Consider the following 14,816-nt stretch of genomic DNA (forward strand, 5'->3'; position numbering starts at 1 on the left):
GATAGAACATCTTAATTTAATAGTACATCAAGTCTTTATTTTTCGAAAAAGTTTAATGCTTTATGAAAAAATACGAAAGGTCCACATAAGCCACTTCTTGAGAAACTATTGTGTTTGGGCTTTTAAAATAAGCTAAGAATTTGTTTGCTGTTCTCAAAAACCCACTAAGAAGGAATCAAAAGCACGAAACTAGTCTTCGAAGGCTGCTGGCCACAAAGTGTACAACTTTGCGTTAAATTTTGACAAGTGAAGTTTTCCACAGTCACCAAGCTGAGGCTTACTGCCCAAAACTAACAAACATTTTGGGGTAACTAACTCATTTTTTTCTCTTTTTTAACATCAGAGTAGAGATATTTGTAATTGCATCATCAAACTTGCTGCTTCCATCATCAAACTCAGCGCCCGAATTTCCTACTGGGCGCATATGACACCCCACTTTTTGCAGCATGATTTACATATGATTACCGTTGATCAGTTTAGCATACTTACTCTCGTTGTTGTTGTTGCTTTTAGCGTGATTATTTGGATTAAAACGCCGCGCGTCCCTCGGTCAGTCAAGCGCATATCCACCTGCGTTGCGCCAACCCACCGCGCGTCATACCGCAACACATCAGCGCGGTTTGCCTGCACCGCGCCGCGCTACACCATGTCGCGTTGCTGCCGCCACCAACGCGCCGACTGCACCGCTCCGCCGCCATTTGAGCAGTTGTCGCTGCCATTGTTGGCGATGCGATCATTCGTGGCGTTGGCTCACCGCCTCATTTTGCTTGCCACTAATGATGTTATGATTATCGTTTTCGCTTGCATTGTTGTCAGCTCACTTTATTTCTAGCGGCCGGCTGTGTTATTGATGCTGCTGTTAGCTGTCATTTTATTGTCACTTTTTTAATCTATGCAGTTTTTGTTGCTTTCATGTGTTTTGTTTGCTTTGCATCTGCAATTTGATTGTTAAATGTGCTGCATTGCGGCTCAACTTGTTATATTAAATGGGTGTTTATTATTAATTTTTTGTTTAGTTTTTTTGTACTCGAGTGCATTTATGTGGCAATGATGCAAGCTTTGTGAGGTCGCCCTCGCCTGTGTGGCGAATTAGTTGGAGTTCATTAAAATTGCGCGACTTTGTTTAGAATAAAACATGTGATATACATATAAGATGATTTGATTAATTGTAATTACGGTGAAATATGAGCAGAAAGCAGCGGTAATTAAAAGATAATTTGCGACTTTTTATTGAACTCGGATAACGTCATTGGAACGGCCGACTTCGAACTGTGAGCGAAGTGCCGCTGAGACACTTAATTTCGTCCAATTAAGTAGATTTCCTTGAGATTAACGTTCGCGCCTAATACAATTTTTGTTAGTTCTTCAATCTAGTTATTATATAAGATAGGTAGAGTGGCTATATAACTGATGAAAATATTAAAAAAGTTAAGAATATGGTGTTTGAAAATCATCAGACAAGGGTTGGAGAGACTACAAGTGAGCTCGACATCTCTCGCGGGTGCGTTTAAATGATTTTGGCGGATATTTTGGGTATATAAAGCGTTCTTGCTCGATAAAGCTGACTTTTTTCAAAAAGAATCCCGTAAACAGATCTCTTTAAACATGCTTGCAAATGCGAATCTTGATCACACATTTGTAATATAAAGATCATTATAGCTGCCGTTAAGATATGGGTTTATGAGTTTGACATGCAAACCAGTCAACAATCATCGGAATGGAGGGAAAAAACGAGCCAAAGCTCCGTTGAATCCGTTTTCAGTCAGTGGAAGAGATAAAACAAAATTCTCTGAAGGAGCGAAAGCGGTTTGACCAACCTAAGCTATCCTAAATTCTCAAGCGCCCCATAGCGTACAAATTTTAAAAACGAATTCCGACTAAATCTATGTTTTTAACGCTTTCAATGGTCGCTAGTTTCCGTTAACGCTTTCAATAAACACAGTTCAAAAAATTTCAGTATATCGTCACCTAAAATGCAAAATAACGTAAAATCACTTTTCATAAGTTTACAGGCGTAAAAAAACGAAACAATAGAAACCATTCAAATTGAACCAAAATTTTAGTTTTGGTTATAAAATGGTTATATAATGGTTATAAACCAAAGATGCCTTTTATGAGTGCTTGGAGCGGCACTTATGAAGGCTGCCCCCGCCACGATGTCAAAATCGTGCTTGGCGACTTTAACGCCAGGGTGGGCAAAGAAGGTGTCTTTGGCACTACCGTCGGTAAATTCAGCCTCCTCGACGAAACATCCCCTAATGGGTTGAGGCTGATTGACTTCGCCGGGGCCCGAAATATGGTTATCTGTAGTACTAGATTCCAGCATAAGAAGATTGATCAAGCTACCTGGCTGTCTCCGGATCGAAAAACTACCAACCAGATCGATCATGTTGTGATAGACGGAAGACACGTCTCCAGTGTTTTAGATGTGCGTGCGCTCCGAGGTCCTAACATCGACTCGGACCACTATCTTATTGCAGCTAAGATTCGCACCCGCCTCTGTGCAGCAAAAAACGCGCGCCACCAAACACAAGGAAGGTTCGACGTCGGGAAGCTGCAATCACAACAGACAGCCGAACGATTTTCTACTCGGCTTGCACTCCTGCTCTCTGAGAGCACTCGTCAACAACTCGGTATAAGGGAACTGTGGGACAGAATTTCAAACTCCTTACGTACAGCTGCAACCGAAACCATTGGTTTTCGGAAAGTGCAAAAGAACAGCTGGTACGACGAGGAGTGCCGTGTCGCAGCGGAGAGAAAACAGGCTGCCTATCTCGCAACGTTACGATCGACCACTACACGTGCGGGATGGGATAGATACCGAGAGTTGAAGAGGGAAGCGAGACGCATTTGTAGACAGAAGAAGAAAGAGGCTGAAATGCGTGAGTACGAAGAGCTTGATAAGCTGGCCGACAGGGGTAATGCTCGAAAATTCTACGAAAAAATGCGGCGGCTTACAGAAGGTTTCAAGACCGGAGCATACTCTTGTAGAACCCCCAAAGGTGATCTAATCACTGATGCCCAGAGCATACTTAAATTATGGAGGGAACATTTCTCCAGCCTGCTGAATGGCAGTGAACGCACAACACCAGGAGAAGAAGTACCCGATTCCCCAATCGATGACAATGGAGCAGACGTTCCATTACCCGACCATGAAGAAGTTCGAATAGCAATTGCCCGCCTGAAGAACAACAAAGCGGCAGGGGCCGACGGATTGCCGGCCGAGCTATTCAAACACGGCGGCGAAGAACTGATAAGGTGCATGCATCAGCTTCTTTGTAAAATATGATCGACCAACGATGGGAATTTAAGTGTGCTATGCCCAATCCATAAAAAAGGAGACCCCACAATCTGCGCCAACTACCGTGGGATTAGCCTCCTCAACATCGCATATAAGGTTCTATCGAGCGTATTGTGTGAAAGATTAAAGCCCACCGTCAACAAACTGATTGGACCTTATCAGTGTGGCTTTAGACCTGGCAAATCAACAACCGACCAGATATTCACCATGCGCCAAATCTTGGAAAAGACCCGTGAAAGGAGAATCGACACACACCACCTCTTCGTCAATTTTAAAGCTGCTTTCGACAGCACGAAAAGGAGCTGCCTTTATGCCGCGATGTCTGAATTTGGTATCCCCGCAAAACTAAAACGGCTGTGTAAACTGACGTTGAGTAACACCAAAAGCTCCGTCAGGATCGGGAAGGACCTCTCCGAGCCGTTCGATACCAAACGAGGTTTCAGACAAGGCGATTCCCTATCGTGCGACTTTTTCAACCTGCTTTTGGAGAAAATAGTTCGAGCCGCAGAACTAAATAGAAAAGGTACCATCTTCTATAAGAGTTTACAGCTACTGGCGTATGCCGATGATATTGATATCATCGGCCTCAACAACCGCGCCGTTAGTTCTGCTTTCTCCAGGCTGGACGAGGAAGCACAGAAAATGGGTCTGGCAGTGAACGAGGGCAAGACGAAATATCTCCTGTCATCAAACAAACAGTCGTCGCACTCGCGACTTGGCACTCATGTCACTGTTGACAGTCATAACTTTGAAGTCGTAGATAATTTCGTATATCTTGGAACCAGCGTAAACACCACCAACAATGTCAGCCTAGAAATCCAACGCAGGATAACTCTTGCCAACAGGTGCTACTTCGGACTGAGTAGGCAATTGAGAAGCAAAGTCCTCTCTCGACAAACAAAAACCAAACTCTATAAGTCACTCATAATTCCCGTCCTGCTGTATGGTGCAGAGTCTTGGACGATGTCAACAACGGATGAGTCGACGTTGCGAGTTTTTGAGAGAAAAGTTCTGCGAAAGATTTATGGTCCTTTGCGCGTTAGCCACGGCGAATACCGCATTCGATGGAACGATGAGCTGTACGAGATACACGACGACATCGACATAGTTCAGCGAATTAAAAGACAGCGGCTACGCTGGCTAGGTCATATTGTCCGGATGGACGAAAACACTCCAGCTCTGAAAGTATTCGACGCAGTACCCGCCGGGGGAAGCAGAGGAAGAGGAAGACCTCCACTCCGTTGGAAGGACCAAGTGGAGAAGGACCTGACTTCGCTTGGAATGTCCAATTGGCGCCACGTAGCGAAAAGAAGAAACGACTGGCGCGCTGTTGTTAACTCGGCTATAATCGCTTAAGCGGTTTCTACGCCAATTAAGAATGGTTATAAATTGCTTATATATCGGTTATATAGTGGTTATATCTGACAGCTGTAGCTCAAAATTTTATGCTATATATATCTAAACCGATGAAGCGAATTATGGGCAATAAAAAACTCAATTTCGACCGTTTTGGTGATACGCTAATTTACATTTTAGGTGGAGATAAGTAGCTGACAACTTCAGTTTTTTCATTCCAGCTAAAGATGTATCGGGTGCGGGGGGTTCAAACAAATTGAATCACCTAAAAAATACTATATTCCGCCATCATCGCAATCAAAAATTAAACATTTCGATTTCAGTTATTCTTTGCAACTGCCACAGTTATCGATAATCGTTTTCATTCCGACCAAAAGCATGCTTCATGAATTTTACTTACGTACGTGCTTCTTACTAAGTGCGAACAACTTGCAACAGGAACTAATAAATGGTGTAAAACCCGGGTAATTACCGCATTAATGCGAGGGTGTCCTAATTTAAATTGCAAATGCTTGGAAATCAAGCATTCCATACCTTCTATTTTCATTCATCAAACGCTCTTGGGAAATCGAAATCCGCTTTTACTAATTAATAATTAATGAGCACCTGCAGCACATACAAAGCGACATATGAACACATACGTTCGTGTAAGTAATCGCTAAATAATAACTGTATAATTTTCGCCTGCCCGCTCGCCGCGCACCGCTTGCCGCTCTGCAATCATTAGCGCATTGCCCTTAATATCAATGATTGCGGAGCTGCGAATGTGCAAATTCCACTTGCAGCGCATTGAGTTACGGCTGGCAATGCTAACTAAGAAGCTTCTAGCAACAATTTATTACATATTAGATTTAAAATGCAATTGGGTTTTTTGTTATTGCTACTATTGTTGTATATTTTCCGCTTTTTATGCACCTTTTTCTGCCTCTCCAATCTTGTAATTAGAATAATTAGTTGCATTAATTGTAATTAATAGAATGATTAACTCTTGCATTATACAAAATGTAGTTTGTTTCAGGCAACGCACACACACACACGCGCGCATATTAAGTAATTTGCTGTGTCGCTTGCGTCGTTGGTGTGTGAAAAAGCACAACACACAGCGACAGTAATTAAAATTAAATGGTAATTCTAAATATGTTTTCAACTACTTTTTTCTCTATTTTTTCTATTATAACTTAATTATGCCGAACAATTGCCGCTGCGGCAAGTTAATAATGCAAGTGTAATGGCAACAGCGGCAAGCAGCGCGCTGCTACTTAGTGAGAAGTCAATAGACCCGACTTCAGCTGACACTGGCTGGCCTTCAACTTTGAAAACTAAACAAACACATGCAAATAAATCTAAATGCACACACTCACACATTCACACATGCATGCTGGAGCGTCCAAAATAAGCGACGCTTTGTAAATTAAGCTGCTCTTGCTGTTGCTGTTGTTGTTGCAGTTGTCACTTTAGCAACTAGCGCGCTTTGCATGCGAATAGCATTTTTATAGCAAATTGCGAAATTAATTACAAGTGTAAACAGCGCCGAGCATATTTTCGAGCTGCCAGCAACTTTTGTATGAAAAAGTATTAAATTTGCTGTTCATTGACTCACGACGCTCAAACAGCGGCCATTTTTCACGGTAATTACCGTAATTAATTTGCATTTGAAACTGAATTTGAAGTTTTCATTCACTTTTCATATTTTCGCAACAAGTTAAACTGCGGTTTGGTGAACGCCAAGAAATACAACTTCAAAATTAAATATCTAAATAAAATTTTGTAATAATTAGCGCTAGTTTTTGGTTAAGATTCTTTCGACAAATAACATATGTAATTAAAAACAAAAACAAGAAAACTATTAATTTCGTTTGCACTGAAGCTACCCTTTACATACCCTTTACAAACCTTAGAAGAAATTTGAATGTTCCGTTTGTACGGTAGCTATATGCTATATTTACTCGATCTGAACAATTTTGCCAGAGATTGAATTATTGCAATAGAGAATAATCCATACCAAAATTTGTTAAGATATCTCTTCAAACAATAAGGTTTTCCATATGAGGTCTTGAGTTGGCTCGTTCCGTTTGTATGGCAGCTATATGCTTTAGTATTCCGATCGAATCAATTTCTTTAGAGATAGCATCGTTATCTTAGATAATAACTTGTACCAAACTTCGTGAAGAAATCTCGTCAAATAAAAAAGTTTTACATACAACCACTTAATATCGATCGTTCAGTTTGTATGGCAGCTATGTGCTATAATGGTCTGAACTGAAAGATTTCTTCAGAGATTGTAGCGATGCTTTAGAAAATAAGTTGTGCCAAATTGTGTGAAGATGCCTCGTCAAATGAAAAAAATCCCTTACAGGAACTTGATTCCGATCGTTCAGTTTGTATGGCGGCTATATGCTATAGTGATCCGATATCGGCGGCTCCAGCAAATAAAGAGCTACTTTAGGAGAAAAGAACGTTTGCAAAATCTCATTTCGATATCTCAAAAACTGATGGACTAGTTCGCGTGTATGCAAACAGACGGAGAGACGAACATGACTAAATCAATTCAGCTCGTTAAGCTGATCTTTTATAGTATGTCCACATTTTATAAGGCCTCCGATGTTTCTTTCTAGGTATTACAAAAATCATGGCACATGTAATAAAAACTGTTCAAAGTATAAAACAACAACTATAACTTTGGTTTGTACTCGATCTAGAGATTACTATTCGTTACCAATCTCTTGTAGTTTTTGTAGTTCGCAATGGATAGAAAATAATAAGGGTAAATTTTCAAGACCTCATACCACCTTGCATTCTTTAAAAGCGTGAGACATCTCACAGCGCTTCATGATTTCCATTCCATTGCTCTCCGTAATGATAAAAGCCTAAAATTTAAGTTTGGAAATCGGAAAAATCGGAACATATTCCATCAATGGCGGTGGAAGCGATCGGTGACTCGCGTATGCAATAAATTTAGGACTTTTAAGAAAATTGTAAATATTCAAAATTAAAAAAAATTGGCATTCAGTTTTCAAAAAGTGTGAAATTTTGAAAAAACCTATTTATTTTAAATTTTTCATTTCCTAAATTTTTTCTCTTTTTTGTTGATCGGAGGTCAAGGTACGGAGTATATTTTGTAGCTTAACTCGAATCTTTTATTTTTAGGTTTCATTCACGAAGTAGTTGGGAATCACTTTAACAGTGGAGGACCTTTGTTTAAAACACCATCGGAGATTTCGTTCATTTACTCATTATTCATTAATTAAAAAAAAAATAAATTTATTTTAAGTTATGGTTTTAAATGTCAGTGATATGTAAAACCGTAAATTCAAAATTTCTTTATATTTTTTTTTAAATTTTTTTTTTTTTTGGGGTTTTGAAAATTTGCTATACTACTGTGATACTTTGCGTATTTTTCGAATCGGTAAATTTTTTTTTCTGTAAGTTGGTAGTAATGTTAGTGACATCTATCTTAAATTTCTAAAAGTAAATTCTTCGATTTTTACTATGTCTGAATTTATTGAACAAAGAAGTGCGATAATACACCATCTCATACTGCATTGGTTATTCGTGATCATTTCGCCACATGTTCAACTAATATCGTGCCGCAACCACCACATTCGCCTGCTTTACCTTCGTATAACTTCTGGCTATTCAGCAAATTCACATGATCACTCCAAGGAAACCGTTTAGACTCAATTGAGGATATAAAAGCTGAATCGAAGAAGGCTCTGATCGCCATCACGACGGAGGATTTTTCCATTGGAAAATTAGTTGGCGTATTGCAGCTGGAGGGGATTACTTTGAAGGAGATGAAATGGACAAAATTCACCTTTCAATTTGATTACAGTAGTATGTAATACTTTAATTATAAGAGTAAAATGTTTAGCTCGTACTTTTCATCTTTTCCCGTCCCTTTATATCTTCACCTAAAATGCAAAATAATGTAACATCACTTTTCAAAGCAATATAATAGAAACCACACATGTTGGAAAAAAGTTGAGGTTTGGTTATATATTGGTTATACCTGTCAGCGTAAGCTGAAAATATTTTACTACATATATGCAATATGGCGTAGTGAATCGTAAGCAATTAAAAACTCAAATTTGATTTTTTATCTTACATTTTAGGTGATTATATACTAGAAAGCATGCACTCATTCCACTTGAAATTATTAAAAAATGTTAAAATTTATTTCAAAAATTCTGTTTCTGCAATATTTTTCAAAATTTGAAATTTCAGTTAGGAACACTCTAATGTTTTCAACTATTATGCACCGAGCTTACTTAAATATTGAAGTATCTTAAATTTGTAAGGAAAAGACCAAGGCCAAAGCTCAATACCAGGGTTGCGAATTTTTTTATCAAAAAATTTGTATTGAAAATCATTTTTATTTTAATACCGATGTTGACTTCATTTTGCGATTTTTTTTTTTGTTCAAAAATTTTTGTATCGAAAATTAAATTTTTATTTTTTAATTCTTATGATGGAATTAATCTTTTTATTTTTTAATTGAGATAAACACTTTTTTATTTTTTAATCACGCATGTGTGATTTAAAATTGAAAATATAATTTTTGAGTAGCATGAAGTGCGCATACGCGCAAGAATCTAGAGCAAATTATATTTGTTTATCTCAATTTCAAGCTTAGTATTAGAATGTTTCTTTTTTTATTTTTCAATCCTGTTAAAATTCGCATCTGTCTGTTAAATTCGTGTCAAGCGCAAGCATCCTAAAAGATGACTATTTCTTTTGGGCCTAGGAACGGAACTCCATCTGGTATCGCAAAGGAAAAACTGGTCTATGCGAGGCGTACTGACCTATCTGTTTAACCTAACCATAACCTAACCTAAATTTTTATCCGTTTTTTGGAATAAAAATTATTTTAATTATTTTATTTATTAATTATTATATTTAAATGTTGATTTCATCATTTCTTTTTAACATGGCTTGCAACCCAGCTCAATACCGCGCTTGATTATAAAATTTAAATAATGCTGAAACGTTTTATTCTAAGAAACTTACCTTAACTCGAAATTTTTAGTGAAATTTTAGATTTTCGGCATACTTTTGCATATTTTTCAGGCCAAAACTGTTAAGCGGAGATTGGTTTTCGTAGCTTTTATTGCAAAAAGTTTAAAATTATTTCTTGAAAATCTTTTTAAAGTGTAATTATTTTATTATACAAATCTTGAATATTCATAATATTACTAAATATTACTCTTATTTTTTAGCGCACTTGTTGTTTTTGCAATAGTTCACCATGACGCGACAAAAATTGTTTATTTCCAACTTTCTTGCTCGCACTTTGTTGTTTTGTTTTCGAAAACTATATTACGCACAGCGCTAATTAGCGCACACTGTTTAATTTCAAAAAATTTCACTTTGCAACTTTTGGCATTTTCGTTTATCCTTGCGCTGTGGCACTGGCCGAGTGGGGCGCTGCTTGTCTCATTAAAATGCGGTCACTTTCTCGGCTCCAAAAATGCGTTGGTGCACCAGATAATTGCTATTGCTCACATTTGTTGTGTTGCGCGCTTTGCGTTTTGTTTTTAATAATATTACTTGCTCTTTGTTGTTGCTGTTTTTGTATTTTAAAATTTTTCGCCACATGCACACAAATTAAATTTATAAATTTCTTCGTTTTAAAAAAATTCGTTGCCTGCTATTTTTGGCGAAACGCATTGCTGTTGGCTACCTGTGCGCCTCCGCGGCAACATCTCAGGCAGCGCTGGCGTTATTAGTGGCAAGTATGGCAGCGGCAACAACACGGCTATCGCATTGCTGCAATTTATCAATCACTTTCAACTGCCACATGCAATTAATCACGGCGATTGCTGTGATCGTAACGTAACGGTGCTGTTACTGTTGTTGTTGCCGATTGTTGGAAAGATTTCTTTGTGTTTGCGTCTTATTTGTTGTTGTTTTTTTGTTGCTAAATTGTTGTTAGTTCGAATTGGTAGCAAAAGTTGGCGCTAAGTGGCTGTTTGTTGGCGTGCAACGTGTGATCGTTATTGTTATTGTTGTTGTTTGGAGCTATTACTATTTAATGCACGCTTTTTTGAGTGTACTCGCAATAAATTTAACGGCGTCGACATGCAAAACAAAGCTCGGCTCAAACACACACACACGTACAAACACACGCTTAAACTGCACTTGCAACGCCAAAACAGTTGTAACGGTCGCGCGGTAAGGCTTAAAAATTCAAATTGTCACTTATTACAAACACGCGCACCGCGTCACAGGAATGTTGCAGCGCCAATATGTTCCACTAAACACTACTTCATCACACACACAGACACAGGCGACTTGCCTCAACTTGCCGCACAACAAAATATTTAATTATGCTACTTATGCAATTACTAGCTGTTTAATTTTGAGCTCGCTACGCCGAGATGGTAATCGGTTCACATGCGAGTTCCAAATGTATTCACAGTTCAGCGATGGCTTCAAGAGTCGTCCGTGCGAGTCGTACGAGCAGGCAGAGCGCCGTCTAAAGACTGAGCAGCGCTGCCAACTCGCAGGCCGCCTGTGCCCGCTTGCTGCCTGTCGGCCGACGCGCGCTGCCGCTACGCTGCCGTGGACCCCCCAAAAGAAACGCCAGCAACGCGTTGGCAGCGCTAACAGCAACAACACTAATAACAACAATTAAATCAGCGCGCACACATGCATACAACATTTCGACTTACAACAAACACGTTAAGTGGACAACAACAAAAATTAAAAGCAACCACATTAATATGACAGCAGTTAAAAAACGAGCAGCAGGCACGACAGCCAGCCGAACGAACGAGCGCTGGCAAGTAAAACGAACAACGTGCCAACGAAGTCTCCGCTGCCACGAGTTGTTGCTGTTTTGTGTGTGCGATAACGACGTCGCCGCGCTGCTTAGTGCTTGCCACACAGCAAAACGAACACAACCGAATGCAAATGCCCGTGTCGAACGAATGAGCAACGGCAGGCGGCAAACAAAGTAAAGCAAAATACAACGCTGCCGAAGAATGAATTTCGGCGCGACTACGACAAGACGCACGTTCGGGCGGGCGGCGCTGGTGTTGGTGGTGGAAGCGCAGCCGCCGGCCAACAGCAGACCAACAAACCACCCACTCTACGCCGCTGCTGCCAGCGATGCGCTCTCTCCGCTAAGAACGGCCAACAGCTGTGTTAGCTTAGCTGAGAGCGAGCGAATGCGTGCGAGAGCGAACTAACGGCAAAAATACGAAAAAAACATAATGACGTCATTAATTGAGGCGGTTGTGCAGCGCGCTAATATACAAATGGGGCGCTCCCACAACGAGAGCTGCGCCGGCATGTGTGTGTGTATGCGTGTGAGGCGCTCATTAACTGTGTACAACATTGTTGTTGCCACAGCCCCAAATAACTCACTAAACAGGCAGCGTGCAAGAGTGGGGAACTATCACTGCGCCAGCTTAACGAAGACTTGGCGCGGCAGTAGCGAGAGAGAGAGAGAGAGCGAGCTAAAGAGCAAATAAACGCGGCAGTTGCTCAAATTCAGTCTTCTTGCTGGATGCCAACGCAGCCGTTGGCGCTTGTGGAGTCTCTGCTGTGCGCGTGTGAAAGCTGCTTTTGTTTATTTCGCTCTCACGGCGTATGTTGGCGCTCGCTGCCGGCGTATGTGAGGTGCCAAATCCGTTTGGCGCGCAATAAGAGCAAATAATTGGAGTGCGAAAAACTATAATCAATTTTATAATTTTCATAATTTTTTACAATTGCGTTCGCTGTACTTTTGTTTCCCTTTTTGACTTTTCGCACTTTTTGCAACAAATCCACACACGCGGATATATACACACACACACATACATATGTATGTGGCCACTTAATGTTTCGCAACATTTTCAACCACTATTTTTTAATCCGCGTATGTGCACACATGCACACATGCACATTCCATCCCCATTGTTTCTATTTTTATTGCTTTCCCTCTACTTATGGCCATTAATGATTTGTTGTTGTGCGCTGCGCCGTGTCGCTTCCACACTAATTACACGAAAAAATATTGGTTGCAAGAAGGGTTGCGTATCGCTGATAAAAAATGTCGGTGTAGCCTTTGCGGGTCGCGTGGCGCGCGGGGTAGCGCTGTCAGTGTCGGCAAATGCATAAATGACAAATGCACTTTGGACACACACGCACACATGCGAGGCAACACATGTGTGTTATGCTCTTTGTTATAATTAGAAAATAAGCGACATTCGAGCATAATCAATTGGTAATCGGAAAACCCGGTGGCAATGCGGAGACTGTTGGCATAAAAAACGATATTGATTTCCATTAGATACACATATCAGCATTAGCGGACTTAGAACTATTTGCTTGCCACATATGCGCATGGGTGTATGAGGGTCCCGATTTTGCGTATGCAAACAAAAAATCACTTTTGGTAATTTCAATTTTAATGATTTTAAATTAAAAAGGGCAAGAGTGGTCGTGGAATGGATGGAATGACATTGAAGGGTGGGTTTGGTGATATATTTAATGCGGGGAATGGAAGGGGCGGATTTTAAAGTTTGTGTTAAGCTCTCACAAATCAGAAGCGATGGTAGACTAAGTGGTTGTCTCACCGAACCTTTAAGGGGTTACATGGGTTTCTTCTGGTAAAAAAACCAGCATCTTCTCAACAATGAATAGTTCTTGAGAAATCCCAGCAACCAACTTTGAAAACACAGTCTCGAGAAAAACGCTTTTAAAGTCGGCGCATTTAGCCTTGCTAGCCTCGAGCGCACAAGTTCTCTACAGCCTTGAGAACTCAGATCAAACTCCGAAAATATTACTCAGATCAATTTGGAAATTTAAGACAGTATGCTAGAAGTGTTGTAGAACTTAATAAGATAATAAAAAAGTCGATTATTTGTAACCCGTTAGTCCATTTAACCCCTTAAAGCGAAATTTCTAGAAGAGTCAGTGACCATGTGCCAAGATGAGACGGTGAAAGTGTCCATGATACAACCTCCTTTCTCCAACTATTCTATCAAAAAAGCAGGGAAACGTAATTTTATTCATTCTTGTTTTAAAATATATAAAACTTAACATAATTGGGACAACGCAAGGTAATATTCAAAGACCAAACATCCGACCTGTGAATCTCTACTCAGTCAGTGAGACTCACAGCATCGGAATTTCGTCATTGAAAGTCGCTTAGCACATTCTCCTATAAATGACTTACATCCAACGAAAGACAGTTTGTGGTGTAAAATCAACGAAATGTTGTAACGCCGCACAATGAAGTTTATGAGGAGCAGCCGTGACTCTGATTAACTAAGACTATAGATGAGAATTCCCCCAGCGAGAAAGGGGTAGAATTTACCCGCGATAAGGTATGCCTGTCGTAAGAGGTGACTAAAATCCATAAGCGCTATGTTTGTATTTTTGGCCTGCCTAGAAATTTCAGCACAGTTTTTGTCACAAGTATTGCTATAATACTCAGCCTGAAATGATATTATAGACTTCGAATTATATTCCTTCTAATGAAAAGACATTTGAAGTTAAAGCGACAAATGTCACCAGTCATTGAGTTGTGCGGCTCTCAACTGGTGGTAGGCAAAGCTACAAAGTCTGACCGGAGACTTAAGTATGGTACCTCGATGAGCAGTTAGTCCTTTGAGTTCGTTCCAATCTGCTAATTGGGTTTGGCCCTTTGAGAAGATTCGTGGTGGCTGCGGTTTAAACTTAAAGGCAGGTGGGATTGAAAAATTCAAGCGACCGGATGCCGGACCCACAGCACGGTAAAAGTTTTAGATCGGTCTCAAACCCGACAAAAGGTGGAAATGGTGTCCCTTCAAACGGACCATTTGGAACTAAAAAATACGTGCAAAAAGCATTTATTACTTGGGACGCTGTTCAAAACGCCTTGTATTGATCTATGCGCAATGCGAGGTTAGGCCATCACCGGTAGTTACTCACGTAAATCACAACGATTATTGTAGATGGAAAACCCAAAACTTTAGCATTTGGACTATGACTTGGAGTAATTACTCAGTAAGAAGCAGCATGTTGCTTTAACTCTTTTATACTTAGGTAGTTGTTGTTGTTTTTGTAGCATTAGAAAACATTCCTGAAGTAATTTCGAGGAATGGGGCTTAATGGACAGCATTGGCCGAACAGAAGTCCTGGTCCATTTCGAATGTCATAGAAACGTTTTTTTTTATACTTAGATTTTTTC

General features: G+C 40.0%; 1 protein-coding gene across 5 annotated transcripts in view; it reads right to left on the bottom strand.

The window, feature by feature from the left end:
• Positions 1-11,121, bottom strand: part of LOC120770414 (hormone receptor 4) — a 154,278-nt gene extending 143,157 nt beyond the window's left edge. For all 5 annotated transcript variants that reach the window (XM_040097850.1, XM_040097851.1, XM_040097849.1 and 2 more), the window contains exon 1: positions 9,665-11,121. The gene's annotated coding sequence lies outside the window, so the exon portion shown is untranslated. The remainder of the gene's footprint in view (positions 1-9,664) is intronic.
• Positions 11,122-14,816: the final 3,695 nt, after the last annotated feature.

The sequence above is a fragment of the Bactrocera tryoni genome, chromosome 3 (genome assembly GCF_016617805.1).
Source record: "Bactrocera tryoni isolate S06 chromosome 3, CSIRO_BtryS06_freeze2, whole genome shotgun sequence".
NCBI classification, from domain to species: Eukaryota; Metazoa; Arthropoda; class Insecta; order Diptera; family Tephritidae; genus Bactrocera; species Bactrocera tryoni.